The following is a 17,767-nucleotide window of genomic DNA, read 5'->3' on the forward strand; positions in this document are numbered from 1 at the left end:
CATTGCTAGCCCCAGCTTCTACCTAGCAGTTCTACCTAGCAGTTCGAGAACATGCAAATGTGAGTAGATTAATAGGTACCACTTCTGTGGGAAGGTTAACGGCACTCCATGCAGTCATGCTGGCCACATGACCTTGGAGCTGTTTATGGACAATGCTGGTTCTTTGGCTCAGAAATGGAGATGAGCACCACCCCCCAGAGTCAGATATGACTAGACTTAATGTCAGGGGAAACCTTTACCTAGGTTTCTGTATGTGAGGCATTAAATTTTGCCATAATTATGTTGGAAACCGTTTTGAGACCCCCGCTGGGTTGAGAAAAGCAGTATATCAGGGAAGTAAGTAAGTAAATAAATAAATTGTGGGAGCAAAAGTCCAAAGTATCTGGAGGGCCAGAGTTTGCCCAGGTATCCCCATTCCCTTTGGCAAACCCTTGGTGATGCTGCAAGATCCTCCCAAACACCTGGAGGAACAACATGGTCCGGCACTTCTTAGTCCGGATGGCCTTTGGGGAGCCCTTGGTCTTTCTAATGTAACCAAACGCAGGTGGGTCTTCCATGCATTTTGGACTCCTCAGCTTGACCAATATCCAGGGTTTCTGGTAGCTGAAGCATCAAACCATCAGAAGGACCAAAAGTGAAGGGATCTCTCTTGAGCTGGAAAAAGGGGCTAGGCTTTATGGCTTTTAGGGAGCCCTGGCCTTTCTAATGTAACCAATCACAGGCGAGTCTTCCATGTGTTTTGGACTCCCAGCACCTCCAGTTTAAGCAATAGCCAGGGTTTCTGAGAGCAGAAGCTTCAAAGCACCTGGGAGACCAAAGGTGAAGAAGGGGTGCCTCTTGGGATGGAAGCAGGGGGTGGTCTTTATGGTCTTTAGGAAGCCCTTGCCGTTCTAATGTGACCAAATGCAGGTCAGTCTTCCATGTGTTTTGGACTCTGAGGATCTCCAGCTTGAGGAATATCCAGGGTTTCTGGGAGCTGGAGCTTCCAATCACCTGAATGAAGGACCAAAGGTACAGAAGGGATCTCTCTATGAGCTGGAAGCAGGGGTTGTGCTGGATGTCCTTTGGGAAGCCCTTGCCTTTCTAATGTAACCAAACACAGATGGGTCTTCCATGTGTTTTGGACTCCCAGCCCCCCAGTTTAAGCAATAGCCAGGGTTTCTGGAAGCTGAAGCTTCAAAGCACCTGGAGAACCAAAGCTGAAGAAGGGATCCCTCTTGAGCTGGAAGCAAGGGCTGGGCTGGATGTCCTTTGGGGAACCCTTGCCTGCCTAATGTAACCAAACGCAGGGGGGTCTTCCATGTGTTTTGGGCTCCCAGCATCCCCAAAGGTGCAGAAGGGATCTTTCTTCAGCTGGAAGCAGGGGCTGGGCTGGATGTCCTTTGGGGAGCCCTTGCCTTTCTAATGTAACCAAACACAGGTAGGTCTTCCATGTGTTTTGGGCTCCCAGCACTCCCAAAGGTGCAGAAGGGATCCCTCTTGAGCTGGAAGCAGGGGGTGGGTTTTATGGCCTTTAGGGAGCCCTTTACCTTCCTAATGTAACCAAACGCAGGTGGTTCTTCCATGTGTTTTGGACTCCCAGCACTCCCAGTTAGAGCAATATCCAGGGTTTCTGAGAGCAGAAGCTTCAAAGCACCTGGAGGACCAAAGGTGAAGAAGGGATCCCTCTTTACCTGAGGTGGAAGCAGGGGCTAGGCTGGATGTCCTTTGGGGAGTCCTTGCCTTTCTAATGTAACCAAACACAGGTAGGTCTTCCATGTGTTTTGGGATCCCAGCATCCCCAAAGGTGCAGAAGGGATCCCTCTTGAGCTGGTTGCAGGGGATGGGCTTTCTGGCCTTTAGGAAGCCCTTGCCTTTCTAATGCTTCCAGCATCTCCAGCTTGAGGAATATCCAGGGTTTCTGGGAGCTGAAGCTTCAAAGCACCTGGGAGGCCAAAGGTGCAGAAGGGATCCCTCTTGAGCTGGAAGCAGGGGCTGGGCTGGATGTCCTTTGGGAAGCCCTTGCCTTTCTAATGTAACCAAATGCAGGTGGGTCTTCCATGTGTTCTGGGCTCCCAGCATCCCCAAAGGTGCAGAAGGGATCCCTCTTGAGCTGGAAGCAGGGGGTGGACTTTATGGCCTTTAGGAAGCCCTTGCCTTTCTAATGCTCCCAGCATCTCCAGCTTGAGGAATATCCAGGGTTTCTGGGAGCTGAAGCTTCAAAGCACCTGGGAGACCAAAGGTGCAGAAGGGATCCCTCTTGAGCTGGAAGCAAGGGGTGGACTTTATGACCTTTAGGAAGCCCTTGCCTTTCCAAAGCTTCCAGTATCCCCAGCCTGACCAATAACCAGGTTTTCTGGGAGCTGAAGCTTCAAAGCACCTGAATGAAGGACCAAAGGTGCAGAAGGGATCCCTCTTGAGCAGGGGGTGGGCTTTATGGCCTTTAGGGAGCCCTTGCCTTCCTAATATAACCAAACGCAGGTGGGTCTTCCATGTGTTTTAGCATCCCTAGCTTGAGGAAAATCCAGGGTTTCTGGGAGCTGGAATTTCAAAGCCCCTGAAGGACCAAAGGTGCAGAAGGGATGCCTTTATGAGCTGGAAGCAAGGGTTGGGCTGGATGTCCTTTGGGGAACCCTTGCCTTTCTAATGCTCCCAGCACCCCCAGCTTGAGGAATATCCAGGGTTTCTGAGAGCTGAAATTTCAAAGCACCTGAAGGACCAAAGGTGCAGAAGGGATGCCTCTCTGAGCTGGAAGCAGGGGTTGGGCTGGATGTCCTTTGGGGAGCCCTTCCTTCCTTCCCACCAAAGCCTCCTGGGAGCCGGAGGGAGGGCAAGAAAGCCCGGGTCTCGCCCTTTCCCCCTTTCCTTGGGGCCTGTTTGTTTGTCCTCTGCCCCCCCCCCCTTTTAAACCGTCCAGGGAAGGGAGGGGTCGAGGAGGAGGAGGAAGCAAAAGAGGAAAGGAGGAGAGAGAAAGAAAGAAAGGAAGGAAGAGCGCTGCGGAGGAGGAGGAGGAATGGATGGATGCAGCTGACAGCCTCGCAGGTGAGTTCCTCCGCCGCGACACCCCCTCTTTTTCCTAATCCCCCCCTTTTTGCCCTCTTTGAATATGCAAATGAGGGGCGCGCCCAGCACCTGTCCTCTCTCCTTCTCTCCTTCCTTCTCTTCCTTCTTTCCTTGGCGGCTCCTCCTTTTTCAAACTCGCGCAAGCCCTTAATTGGCGCGGGGCTGATTGGCTCATTTGCATCTCCGAAGGGGCGGGGGGCGAGGAGGGAAAGAGGGAAGGAGGTGGAAGCCGCAGCCAATTAAAGGGAAGCAGCAGCAGCAGGAGGAGGAAGAAGAAGAAGAAGGAAAGGGGGGAGTGGGCTTGGAGCCCCTTCCCAAAAGGTTCTCTCTAGGAGCACATTATTTAGGGATCTGTCTCTCTTTTCCTTTTCTGTCTCCATCCCAATGCAGACCCCCCCCCCCATAATTCCATTGACTTTGCAGGAGGAAAAGCAGGAAGACCCCCACTTTTTTTGGGGGGGGGGCTGGAAAATTGCAAATCTTGTCTTCCCCTTAAAGGACATTCAGGGGGAGAAGGAGGAGAAGGGGAACCCACCCAGAAAAAATCAGGCCCTTATTATTATCATCATCATCCTTCTATTAGCTCTCCACATTATGTTGTTATAATATTTTAATAATAATAATAATAATAATAATAATGTATTGTCGAAGGCTTTCATGGCTGGAATCACTAGGTTCTTGTGGGTTTTTTCGGGCTATAGAGCCATGTTCTAGAGGCATTTCTCCTGACGTTTCGCCTGCATCTATGGCAAGCTTCCTCAGAGGTGTGAGGACCTCACACCTCTGAGGATGCTTGCCATAGATGCAGGCGAAACGTCAGGAGAAATGCCTCTAGAACATGGCTCTATAGCCCGAAAAAACCCACAAGAACCTAATAATAATAATGTATTGTTGAAGGCTTTCATGGCCGGAATCACTCAGTTCTTGTGGGTTTTTTCGGGCTATAGGGCCATGTTCTAGAGGCATTTCTCCTGACGTTTCACCTGCATCTATGGCAACACTCCCTTGCCATAGATGCAGGCAAAATGTCAGGAGAAATGCCTCTAGAACATGGCCCTATAGCCCGAAAAAACCCACAAGAACCTAATAATAATAATAATAATCTTTATTTATACCCCGCCACCATCTCCCCGATGGGGACTTGGGGCGGCTAACATGAGGCCAAGCCCTTTGATTGCAACACAATATACAGAATACAAAAAAAACAAAATACATCAGAAAATAAATTACAATAACAAAGTGAAATAATAAAGCAAATTCACACAATATAAAATCGAACAGGATGGGCAGGCCAAAGGGGCGAGATGAAATGATAACACCCTAAGTGAGGTAGAAATGGAAAATATGTAAGTAAGGGGAGCCCGAGAAAATAAATCAGTGGGGCTTTCAGTTTAGAATGGGGGAAAGGGCATCATAGATGGGGCAACACAAAATGGGATAGATGGTCTTTCTCCATTCTCCAGTAGTATAGATGGGGCAACACAAAATGGGATAGATGGTCATTCTCCAAAGGCACATCGGACCCTCGTTGCCAGTTGTTACCCCTCTTTTATCTCCACATTCTATTATTATTATTATTATTATTATCATCATCATCATCCATACTATGAGGCATGAGAGAAGCCTCCCACAAGGATGGAAAAACAACAAAACATCCAGGCAATGTCTCCTGGGCAACGTCCTTTCAGATGGACAGTTCTCTCACACCAGAAGCGACTTGCAGTTTCTCAAGTCTCTCCTGGTACTGAAAAAAAAAATTCCTCTTCTATCTCTACATTCTGTTGTTGTTACTACCTCTCTTTTATCTCCACATACTATTATTATCATCCTTCCTTTATCTCCACATTCTGTTGTTATTATTGTTATTATTTGATATACAACAAGATTAGTACACAGCAAACGAGATCACTCTGCTGGCTGTTGTCTTGGATCACACGTCGGACAGTTCCCAAGTGTCTAGGACTGTGTGATGTATCGGCGAATAATGCGTGCAGACCCAAGTCGGGTGGCTTTTTGCAGCTGACAAGTGGGAATGTAGTCAGTACCGATTGTTTTTAAGTGCAGGCCAAGGTCTTGAGGCACTGCACCCAGTGTGCCGATCACCACTGGGACCACCTTTACTGGCTTGTGGCAATTATTATTATTACCCCTCTTTTATCTCCACATTCTATTGTTGCTGCTGCTGCTGCTGTTATTATCATTATTATTATTACCTCTCTTTTATCCCTACATTTTATTATTATTATTATCATTCCCCTTTTATTTTCACATTTTATTATTATCATTTCTTGCTTTTATCTCCACATTCTATTGTTATTATTATTATTATTATTACCACTCTTTTATCTCCACATTATGTTGTTGTTGTTGTTGTTGTTGTTACCCCTCTTGTATCCTTACATTCTATTATTATTATCATCCCCCTTTTATCTTCACATTTTATTATTATCATTTCCTGATTTTATCTCCACATTCTATTAAAATAATAATAATAATAATAATAATAATAATAATATTTCCTGACCTTCTTCCTGTCAGAACTAGCAGCAACCACACAATCTCGTAACCAACAGACTCCCAGGCAGTCTGTATTCCACTAGAGTTTGAAGGGACCTCCAAAGGCCATCCAATCCAACCCCCTTCTGTCATATAGGAAGATACCACCCAAGCCCTCCCAACAGATGGCCATCAAAAGAAGATTTCAACTGACTTCCAATCCCAGATTTGGAAGAGACTCCCAAGGACTATCCTGTCCAACCCCGCTTCTTTCTGCCAGCCAGGAAAAGTACAATCCAAGCCCTCCCAACAGATAGCCATCCAGCCTCTGTTTGAAAGAGAGAGACTCAGATTTCCAGGACGTTTTTTCCTCTTGTTCAGGTCGAATCCTCCTCTAGAAAATGGCCATATAGTCTGAAAAAATCTACAACAACCCAGTGAACCCCCTTCCTTCCCATTTGAATCAGTTTGGCCCTAGTCTTCTGCATCCAGATCAGCATTTGGGATATTTGTGTGTATGACTCCATCCACCTCCTCTGAACCAATGAAGAGGGAAGACTGGGACGGAAGGGGTTTATTGATCTGCTCAAGGGCATCATTAGGCATCAGTATCAGCCCACCGATCAGGAGTCCCTCTCGGATCGGACCCTCGTTGCCAATTTGTCCCTATTAGGAGCCGGAGCCCCGAAGGGGTCTGATGAGCAGATTGGACCTTTATCTCCGCAGCTCCGACATGAAGCCCTGGCTTCGTGCAAAGACTTGGTGGTTTGACTTTCTGTTATTGGTTTAGAGAAATTCCCTCTGGCCCTGAAAGAGGACTCTCAAAGTGAGCCTCCTGCGAGGGGGGGGGGTCATCATGCCCCCCCCCCCCCATTAAATGTAATGAGAGCAAAATAATAACAATAGAGAAAACCATCCCAGAATCCAGCCTCTTCTAATAGGCTCTGGATATAATATCAATCCATTGAAATCCCGTTGTCGAAGCTCATCTCTCGATATCACACTTTTGGGGTCTCCATGAGCCCCCATTAAATGTTAACAGGAGCAAAATAACAACAACGATAGCAATAACAATAGATAAATCCTTACCAGAAACTGGCCTCTTCTAATAGGGTCTGGAAGCAATATCTATCCACTGAAGGCCATTGGAGAAGTCCACCCCTCAGTCACATTTTTGGGGGTCCCTATGACTCCCTATTAAATGCAATAGGAGTGAAATAACAACCACAACAATAATAGAGAAAGCCGTACCAGAATCTGGCCTAATCTGGCCTAATGGGGCCATTGAAGGCCATTCCAGAAGCCTTGGTCACAATTTTGGGGTCTCTGTGGCTCCCCATTAAATATGCCACGAGGGGAAAAAGAGCCTTCATCAAAATCTGGTTTCTTTTAATGTGGTCTGGATATAATATCCATCCATTGAAACCCCATTGTTGAAGCACATCTCTTTAGGGGTAATAATAATAATAGTGATCGGCACACTGGGTGCAGTGCCTAAAGACCTTGGCCTGCACTTAAAAACAATCAGCGCTGACAAAATTCCCATCTGTCAGCTGCAAACCGCCACCTACTTGGATCTGCACACATTATTTGCTGATACATCACACACTTGGGAAGTGTCCGACGTGTGATCCAATTCAACAGCCAGCAGAGCGACCTTGTTTGCTGTGTACTAACCTTGTTGTGCATCTAATAATAATAATAATAATAATAATAATAATAATAATAATACCACCTGTCAGCTGCAAAAGGTCACCCTACTCAGATCTGCACACCAATACATCACACAGTCCTAGACATTTGGGAAGTGTCCGGCGTGTGATCCAATACAAAAGCCAGCAGAGTGATCTTGTTTGCTGTTTACCAATCTTGTTATTGATATAATAATAATAATTTATAGTAATTTTTCTAATTTATTATAATGTATATAATAATAATAATAATAATAATAATAATAATAGTGATTGGCACAATGGGTGCAGTGCCTAAAGACCTTGGTTTGCACTTAAAAACAATCAGCACTGACAAAATTACCATCTGTCAGCTGCAAAAGGCCACCCTACTTGGATCTGCCCGCATTATTTGCTGATACATAGTCGTCGACACTTGTCCGACGTGTGATCCAATACAACTATAAAAGCACATATTAAAACATACACATATTACAATAGATGTCACAAAAGTAAAAACACAATAAAAATAGAATGGTATTTTAAAATTCATAGCTTCCCATTCAATGTGCAGGGCATGAAAAGAAAAAGCATTACTAGAAAGCATTCTTTCCCAACAGAAATAGAATATCCTCCCATTGAAACCCTTTGCAGAAGCACATCCCTTGGCCACACTTTTTGGGGTGCACCTGCCCTTCATTCCTCCTTCATAGGGACCCCCTAATAGTCTCCTTTGAAGGCCTTCCAAATACTTCTGGGTTATTTTTCCAGATTTCCAGGTCGTTCGGAGCCCTCCGTGTCCTTTCGTTTTTCTCATTTCCCTTTCCGCCACCCCCCCCCCCCCATTTTATTTTGCTCTCTGTTGATGGTCCAAGGCACAATCGCCTTAATGGCTCGAGGTTCGAAAAGACACCAGTTTGAGGAACCCTAGTTCCAAATGCTCCTTTGATCTTTATGCTCTTTAGGCTGAAATTGGTCAGAAAAATCTTCTCCTTTTTCAAATTCTGGCTTTATATACTCATATGGAAAATTCTTCCCATTCTAGCATTTTCAGGGTTTTATAAAGTTGTGAGCTTCTTTGAAGAGATAAAAGCAGGATGCAATAATAATAATAATAATAATAATAATAATAATAATGGGTTGTGTGTTTCCCAGGCTACTTTTTAAGTGCAGGCCAAGGTCTTTAGGCACTGCACTATAATAACAATAACAATAATAATAATAATAATAATTATTATTATTATTCTATTGTCAAAGGCTTTCATGGCTGGAATCACTGGGTGGTTGTGTCCATGTTGTCCATGTTCCAGAAGCATTCTCTCCTGACGTTTCGCCTGCCTCTAGGGCAGGCATCCTTAGAGGCAGGCATCCTCACCTCACAACCTCTGAGGATGCCTGCCATAGATGCAGGCAAAAGGTCAGGAGAGAATGCTTCTGGAACATGGCCACACAGCCCGGAAAACACACCACAACCCAGTGATGTCAGCCATGAAAGCCTTCGACAATAGAATAATAATAGTAATAGTAATGGTTGTTGTTATTGTTATTATAGTGCAGTGCCTAAAGACCTTGGCTTGCACTTAAAAACAATCGGCGTTGACAAAATTACCACCTATCAGATCTGCACACATTATTCACCGATATATCAAACAGTCCTAGACACTTGGGAAGGGTCTGATATGTGATCCAATACAAAAGCTAGCAAAGTGTTCTTGTTTGCTGTGTATATAATAATAATAATAATAATAATAATAATAATAATAATTGACTATTGAAACAAAAGAGGGATGATAATAATAATAATAATAATAATAATAGAAGGAAGAGACAAAAGAGGGATGATAGTGATAATTGTACTGCTAATAATAGTAATAGTAATAGAATGTGGAATTAAGAGAGGAATGATAATACAAGTAATAATAGAAAGTAAAAAATAAAAGAGGAATGTTAATTATACTAATAACAATAGAATGCGGGGATAAAAGAGGAATAATAATAGAATGCAGAGATAGAGGAATAATAATAATAGAATGTAAAAATAAAACTGGAATAATAATACTAATAACAATAGAATGTGATGATAAAAGAGGAATAATAATAATAATAATAATAATAATAATAATACAATATGGAAATAAAAAGGGATAATAATAGTAATAGCACGTACAGATAAAAGCGGGATCACACTGATGGTAATAGTAATAATGCAATGTTTATTTCCATGGTTGTATTTATTCCAGCAGAGGTGTTTATTTAGAGGAGAATGTTGCTTGTTTATTATTATCTTTACAATTTATTATATTTATTATTAATAATTTACTTTATTTGTTATTTGCCATATTTATTGACTTTAATTTTTTTTAATTCCCACTTTTCTCACCATTATGGATATTCAAGGGTGCTTTTCAAAACTTGGTTTTACTCCTTTATTGCAATTTGCAAAAATCCAGTTGCAGAGATAATAATAATAATAATAATAATAATAATAATAATAATAATAATATCCTCGTTCATAGTTGGCCTTTCTACTACTAGCAGAGGGTTTTATTTCAAGGAGAATCTTGCTTTCAAAACAAAGGGGGGGGGGGGGGGAATATGATTGTTTTGCTCCAAAGTCCGGCACCTTCATTGCAATTTTCCATCATCCAGGAATTACCATTTCAAATTATCCCAGGAATCTGAGCAAACGGGAGGCCCGGCAAAGAAAGCCCCAAAGAGAGAGGATTCCCCTTTGAGGTCAAAGCGAAGAATTATTATGTTTTGCTTTGTGTGCCGTTTCAAATATGAGACCCGATCTTTTGAGCTTCTGGGCTTCACCCGTGAGGTTTCTCCATGGAAGCCATAGAAGAAGAAGGGAGAAAAAGGAAAAAAAGGGGAGATTAATGGCCAGTGTCTCTTGTGCACACATTTCCGTCTGGACACAAGTCACTGTGTGAATCACCGACAAGATCTGGAATGATCCCTGATGCTGTCGGTGGAGGGTTCGTCTTCTGCGCCATTTGATGGATGGAGCCGAGAAGGGCTTTCTGGGGCCATTAATGCGCATCATTCTGCAAAGTGTCATTAAAGTCTGTCTGTCAGTCGTTTGGAAGCAAGGTCTGTCCTTTTGGGCCCGTTTTGTGTTCACCCTCCGCCACTGAAAACTCCCGTCCTCTCCCTACAAAAGAGGGACTCACAATAATAATAGTCCAAGGCTGGTTGGTTTTGCGAGAGTGTGCACTGAAAGGACTTTTCTCCCTTGCTTTCCCATTTGGAAAATATGTAATTGCAAGGCACAATTTCAGGAGCGTGCTTTTTCCTACGCTTTGCAATTGCAGCAGAAGAGTCTGCAAAGGCAAATGGGCTTTGGAAGAATATCCAGGCATTGCTTAATAGCTTTATTATTATTATTATTACACTTAGGCATTGCTTATTATTATTATTATTATTAATAATAATAATAATAATACACTTAGACATTGCTTAATGCCATTATTATCATCATCATCATCATCATCATCACATTTAGACATTTCTTAATACCATTATTATTATTACACTTAGATATTGCTTAATGCCATTATTATAAGAATTATTAATAATAATACACTTAGGCATTGCTTAATACCATTGTTGTTATTATTATCATCACACTTAGACATTGCTTAATACCATTGTTATTATTATTATTATTATTATTATTATTACACTTAGGCATTGCTTAATACCATTATTATTATTATTATTATCATCATCATCATCATCATCATCACAGTTAGACATTGCTTAATACCATTATTATTATTAATAATATTATTACACTTAGACATTGCTTAATACCATTATTATTATTATTATTATTACACTTGGTCATAGCTTAATGCCATTATTATTATTATTATTATTATTATTATTATTACTATTATTACTATTATTACACTTAGACATTGCTTAATGTCATTATTATTATTATTATTATTATTATCATTACACTAAGACATTGCTTAATGCCATTATTATTATTAATAGACTCAGGCATTGCTTCATACCGTTACCATCCTCCTCCTCCTCCTCCTTCAGCATTATTATTATTTTATTATTCTTAAACTCAGACATTGCTTAATTGCATCATCATCATCATCATCATCATTATCATCATTATAAGGCTCAAGTATTGCTTAATGCCATCATTATTATCATTGTTAGGCATTGCTTAATTTCATTATTATTATTATTATTATTATTATTATTATTATCATAGTTAGACATTGCTTAATACCATTATTATTATTATTATTATTATTATTATTACACTTAGGCATTGCTTAATACCATTATTATTATTATTATTATTATACTTAGTCATTGCTTAATGCCATTATAATTATGTTATTACACTTATACATTGCGTGATGCCATTATTATTATCATCATCATCATCATTACACTAAGACATTGCTTAATGCCATTATTATTATTAATAGACGCAGGCATTGCTTCATACCGTTACCATCCTTCTCCTTCAGCACTATTATTATTTTTATTATTCTTAAATTCAGACATTGCTTAATGGCATCATCATTATTATTATTAGGCTCAAGTATTGCTTAATGCCATCATTATAATCATTGTTAGGCATTGCTTAATGTCATTATTATTATTATTATTATTAGACTCAGACATTGCTTAAGACCAATAATGACAATAATATTAATAATAAGTTTTATTTGTTATCTGCTTTCTCCTCACATCTCTGGTTAAAACAGACCAATAAAATATCATACTATTAAGATGCATATACTAAAATACACCTAATACCAACAGTAAAAAAAGTCAAGTTTATAATTCACTGGGTAGACCTGCATTGCTTAATGCCATTATTATTATTATTATTATTATCATCATCATCCCACTTTTATCTCTGTGATTGAGACTCAAAGCGATTCGCAACAATTAAAAGCAACACAATTTACAATCTCTTTTTTGGGTGACATTTTGGCCTCTGAATTTCATGGCTGGTTTAACTAGGACTAATTTTTTAAAATTGTGTCCTTGTGATCCTATTTATGGGTTTCTTCAGGTGTTTTGTTAATGAGTTCAGATTATTATTATTAGCAGTAGTAGTATTAGTTTCGCAGTCTACCAAGTGATGCAGATTTGGTTTGTCTGTGGTTCGGATTTTGCTTGTGAATCTCATAATGTGGCCAGTTCCAAATAGGATCATTTTTGAAAATTGTTATGCTGACTATGGGTTTATTCAGATGTTTTGTTAATGCGTTTGGAATGTCCTTATTATTATTATTATTATTATTATTATTATTATTATTATGTTTTTGCAGTTTCCCAGGTGCTATGGACTTGGTCAATGAGTGTATCCCCTTGTAAGGAACGTCGCTTGTTGCAATTGTGGAGTTGTGCTCTTGATTCCTTGCATTCAAGTCTTTCTTCCTTTCTGAAGGGACCCCAAAAGTGGCAATGCTCATGGACCTTTGGCCATCAGTGGTCCTGGAGGCAAAGGAAGAGAAATGAGGGGAAAGGGCGGGGGGGGGGGGGGGGGGAGAAGGTGCTTTCAGGACCTGTGCAGTCCTTCCAAGGTCAAAGCTTTGTTAGCTTTCTTCTAGGATTGCACATCATCATCATCATCCGCATCATCATCATTATTCCCCAGTTTCCTCTTAAACGAGACTCAAAGTGGCTGAAGATGGGAGGCCATGCTGGGCTTCCCAGTTTGATTTGTCTTCTATTTTTTCAGTCACTCTTCCTTCCTTCCTTCCTTCCTTCCTTCCATCCATCCATCTTTCTTTCCAGTCTCTCTTCTGTCCATCCCTCAATTCCTTCCTTCCTTCTTTCCTTCCTTCCTTCCTTCCTTCCTTCCTTCCTTCCTTTCTTCCTTCCTTCACTTTTTTATTTCTTTCTCTTTCCTTTTGCCTTCCCTTCCCTCCTTCCATCCATCCATCCTTATCTTCCTTCCTTCCTTCCTTCCTTCCTTCCTTCCTTCCTTCCTTCCTTCCTTCCTTCTTTCCAGTCTCTCTTCTGCCCATCGCTCAATTCCTTTCTTCTTTCCTTCCTTCACTTTCTCTCTTTCCTTTAGTCTTCCCTCCCCTCCTTCCCTCCATCCATCCTTATCTTCCTTCCTTCTCCTACATTCCTTTTCCTTCGTTGCTCACGTATCCTTCCTTCCTTCCTTCCTTCTCTTCTTTGCTTCTCCTTCCTTCCTTCCTTCCTTCCTTCCTTCCTTCCTTCCTTCCTTCCTTCCTTCTTTCCAGTCTCTCTTCTGCCCATCCCTCAATTCCTTCCTTCTTTCCTTCCTTCACTTTTTTTATTTCTTTCTCTCTTTCCTTTAGTCTTCCCTTCCCTCCTTCCCTCCATCCATCCTTATCTTCCTTCCTTCTCCTACATTCCTTTTCCTTCGTTGCTCACGTATCCTTTCTTCCTTCCTTCTCTTCTTTGCTTCTCCTTCCTTCCTTCCTTCCTTCCTTCCTTCCTTCCTTCCTTCCTTCTATTTTTTCAATCTTCCTTCTACCCACCCTCAATTTCCTTCCTTCTTTCTTTCCTCTCTTCTTTATTTTTTCTCTTCTTTCTTTCTTCTTTTTTTCCAGTCTCCCTTCTACCCATCCCTCAGTTTCCTTCCTTCATTTCTCCTTCCTTCCTTTCCATGTTTCAATCTCTTTTCTATCAATTCCTCAATTTCTTTCTTTCTTCTCTTTCTTTCTTTCTTCTATTTTTTCACTCACTTTTACCCATCCCTCAATTTCCTTCATTCCTTCTTTTCTTTCTTCTTTATTTTGTTCTCTTTTTCCTTCCTTCCTTCTATTTTTCAGTCTCACTTTTATCCATCCGTCAATTTTCTTCCTGCTTTCTTTCCTCTCTTCTGTATTTTTTTTCTTTTCTTTCTTTTTTTCCTTATGTTTTTTCAGTCTCCCTTTTACCCATCCCTCAGTTTCCTTGCTTATTTCCTTCCTTCTTTCCTTCTTTTTTTCAGTCACCCTTCTATCCATTCCTCAATTTCTTTATTTCCTCTCTTCTTTCTTCTCTTTCTTTCTTCTATTTCTTCAGTCTCACTTTTACCCATCCCTCAATTTCCTTCCTTCCTTCCTTCCTTCCTTCCTTCCTTCCTTCCTTCCTTCCTCTTGTCTTTCTTCTATTTTTCAGTATCCCTTCTATCTATTCCTCTTTCTTTCTTCCTTCCATCCTTTCTTTCTCTGCTTTCCTTCCTTCCTTCTTTTCTCTCGTCTTTCTTCTATTTTTCAGTCTTTCTTCTATCCATTCGTCTTCCTTCCTTCCTTCCTTCCTCTTTTATTTATTTTGTTAGCTTCTTTCTTCTATTTTTTCAGACTCCTTCTACTCATCCCCCAATTCCTTCCTTCTGTTTTCCTTCCTTCCTTCCTTCCTTTTTTCAGTCATCTATCTATCTATCTATCTATCTATCTATCTATCTATCTATCTATTTCCTTCCTTCCTTCCTCTTCTGTCTTTCATTCTTCTTTCTTTCTTTCTTTCTTTCTTTCTTTCTATTTTTTTAGTTTCTCTTCTACCCATCCATCATTTTGCTTCCTTTTCTTCTGTCTTTCTTCCTTTTATTTGCAGTCTCCCTTCTATCCATCTATCTTCCTATGTATTTACTTCTTTCTATTCTTTCAGTCTTCCTTCTTTCTCCTATTTTTAGCTATTTTCTGAACAGGAGCTCTCTTCCCCAGCCTTTGCAAGGTCCTTTTCTTCTTTGGGGCAGAAAGGCAGGCATATTTTTGGGGAGGGGGTTTGCTGTAGGGATAAATGGGGCAAATGCAGCCGCAAGACGAAGCCAAGGTCCTGATTGCAGATGGATCCTATTAAATCAGAAGTAATTTTAGCCAAATGGGGAATTTGCTTTAAAGGCTGTATGTGTTTTGTTTCTCGAAAACCTTCCTCAGGAGCTGGTTCCTTCCCACCGAAAGAAAGCCCTGAGATAATAAAATGCCACGTAATTTATGGGGAGGCTCTGCTCTCCGTGGGGCACATTCCTCGCCCCCCTCCTTCGCCCCCCTCCTTCCTTCCTTCTTTCCTTTTTGCCTTTCTTTTGCTTTTTACAGTAAGATAAAACAATCCCAGCCTTTTCTGGAATGGCCATCAAGCTGAGATAGAAAGAGAGAGAGAAAAAGAAGGGGAAATGAATGAATGAAAGAAAAAGGGTTAGAAGAGAGAGAGAGAGACAAAGGAAAATAAAGAAAGAAAAATAGAAAGAAGGAAGGAAATAAAGACAAAGGAAGAGAGGAAGAAAAGGGGAGAGAGACAGAGAATGTAAGAAGAATAGAAAGAGAGAGAGAAAGAAAAATAGAACGAAAGAAGGAAATAAAGAGGAAGGAACAAAAGGGGAGAGAGGCAGAGAGAGAATGTAAGAAGGATGGAAAGAGAGAAAGAAAGAAAAATAGAAAGAAGGAAGGAAATAAAGACAAAGGAAGAGAGGAAGAAAAGGGGAGAGAGACAGAAAGAATGTAAGAAGAATAGAAAGAGAGAGAGAGAGAAAAATAGAATGAAAGGAAATAAAGAGGAAGGAACAAAAGGGGAGAGAGGCGGAGAGAGAATGTAAGAAGGATAGAGAGAGAGAGAGAAAGAAAAATAGAAAAAAGGAAGGAAATAAAGACAAAGGAAGAGAGGAAGAAAAGCGGAGAGAGACAGAGAGAGAATGTAAGAAGAATAGAAAGAGAGAGAGAGAGATGGAGTGAAAGAAGGAAGGAAATAAAGAGAAAGGAAGAAGGAAGAAAAGGGAGAGAAAGAGACAATATAAGAAGGATAGAAAGAGAGAGAGAAAGAAAAATAGAGAAAGAAATAAGGAAATAATGAGAAAGGAAGAAAAGGAGAGGAAGGCACAGAATGTAAGAAGGATAGAAAGAGAGAAAGAAAAAATATAGAGAAAGAAAAAGGAAGAGAGGAAGAAAAGGAGAGACAGAAAAAATGTACGAAGCATAGAATGTGAGAGAAAGAAAAAAAATAGAAGGAAGGAAGGAAATAAAGGAAGAGAGTAAGAAAAGGGGAGAGAGACAGAGAGAATGTAAGAAGGATAGAAAAAGAAAAAATAGAAAGAAGGAAGGAGAGAAAGGAAGAGAGGAAGAAAAGGAGAGTGACAGAATGTAAGAAGCATAGAAAGATAGAGAAAGAAAGAAAAATAGAAGGAAGGAGATAAATAGAAAGGAAGAAAAGGGGAGAGGGACAGAGAGAGAATGTAAGAAGAATAGAGAGAGAAAGAAAATAGAGTGGAAGTAGCAAGGAAATAAAGAAAGAGGAAGGAACTACAGGGGAGAGAAAGAGACAATGTAAGAAGGAAAGAGAGAAAGAAAAAATAGAGAGAAAGAAAGAAGGAAATAAAGAGAAAGAAAGGGGGAGAAAGACAATGTAGGAAGGATAGAAAGAAAGAAAAATAGAAAGAGAAAGGAAGAGAGGAAGAAAAGGAGAGACAGAGAGTGTGTAGGAAGCATAGAAAGAGAGAAAAAGTAAGAAAAATAGAAGGAAATAAAGAAAGGAAGAGGGGAAGAAAAGGTGAGAGAGAGAGACTGCAAGAAGGATAGAAAAAGTGAAAAAAATAGATGAAGAGAAAGGAAGAGAGGAAGAAAGAAGGAGAGAGACAGAGAGAATGTAAAAAGCATAGAAAGAGAAAGAAGGAAGGAAATAAAGAAAGAGAAAGGAAGAAGGAAGAAAAGGGGAGAGAGACAGAGAGAGAATGTAAGAAGAATAGAAAGAGAGAGAAAGAGATAGAAAGGAAGAGAGGAAGAAAAGAGGAGAGAGACAGAGAGAATGTAAGAAGCCTAGAAAAAAAAAAGAGAAAAAGAAAAATAGAAAGAAGGAAGGAAATAAAGAAAGAGAAAGGAAGAAGGAAAAAAAGGGGAGAGGGACAGAGAGAGAATGTAAGAAGAATAGAAAAAGAGAGAGAGAGAGAGAGAAAGGAAGAGAGGAAGAAAAGAGGAGAGAGACAGAGGGAATGTAAGAACCATAGAAAGAGAAAGAGAAAGAAGGAAGGAAATAAAGAAAGAGAAAGGAAGAAGGAAGAAAAGAGGAGAGGGGACAGAGAGAGAATGTAAGAAGAATAGAAAGAGAGAGAGAGAAAGAGAGAGAAAGGAAGAAAGGAAGAAAAGGAGAGAGACAGAGAGAATGTAAGAAGCATAGAAAGAGAAAGAAGGAAATAAAGAAAGAGAAAGGAAGAAGGAAGAAAGGGGGAGAGGGACAAAGAGAATGTAAGAAGAATAGAAAGAGAGAGAAAGGAAGAGAGGAAGAAAAGAGGAGAGAGACAGAGAGAATGTAAGAAGCATAGAAAGAGAAAGAAGGAAGGAAATAAAGAGAAAGGAAAAGGAAGAAAAGGGGAGATAGATAGATAGAGAATGTAAGAATAGAAAGAAAGAAAGAAAGAAAGAAAGAAAGAAAGAAAGAAAGAGAGAGAGAGAAATAGGGAGAAAGGAAGAGAGGAAGAAAAGAGAGAGACAGAGAGAATGTAAGAAGCCTAGAAAAAAAGAGAGAGAAAGAAAAATAGAAAGAAGGAAGGAAATAAAGAAAGAGAAAAGAAGGAAGAAAAGGGGAGGGGGCACAGAGAGAATGTAAGATGGATAGAAAGA

The 17,767-nt window shown here is 40.5% G+C and overlaps 1 long non-coding RNA gene across 1 annotated transcript in view; it reads left to right on the forward strand.

Moving 5' to 3' along the window:
• The first annotated feature begins 2,570 nt into the window (after positions 1-2,570).
• Positions 2,571-17,767, forward strand: part of LOC137097546 (uncharacterized) — a 42,066-nt gene continuing 26,869 nt past the window's right edge. The window contains exon 1 of the long non-coding RNA XR_010910258.1: positions 2,571-3,021. This is a non-coding gene — a long non-coding RNA (uncharacterized lncRNA). The remainder of the gene's footprint in view (positions 3,022-17,767) is intronic.

The sequence above is a fragment of the Anolis sagrei genome, chromosome 8 (assembly GCF_037176765.1).
Source record: "Anolis sagrei isolate rAnoSag1 chromosome 8, rAnoSag1.mat, whole genome shotgun sequence".
Taxonomy (NCBI): Eukaryota; Metazoa; Chordata; class Lepidosauria; order Squamata; family Dactyloidae; genus Anolis; species Anolis sagrei.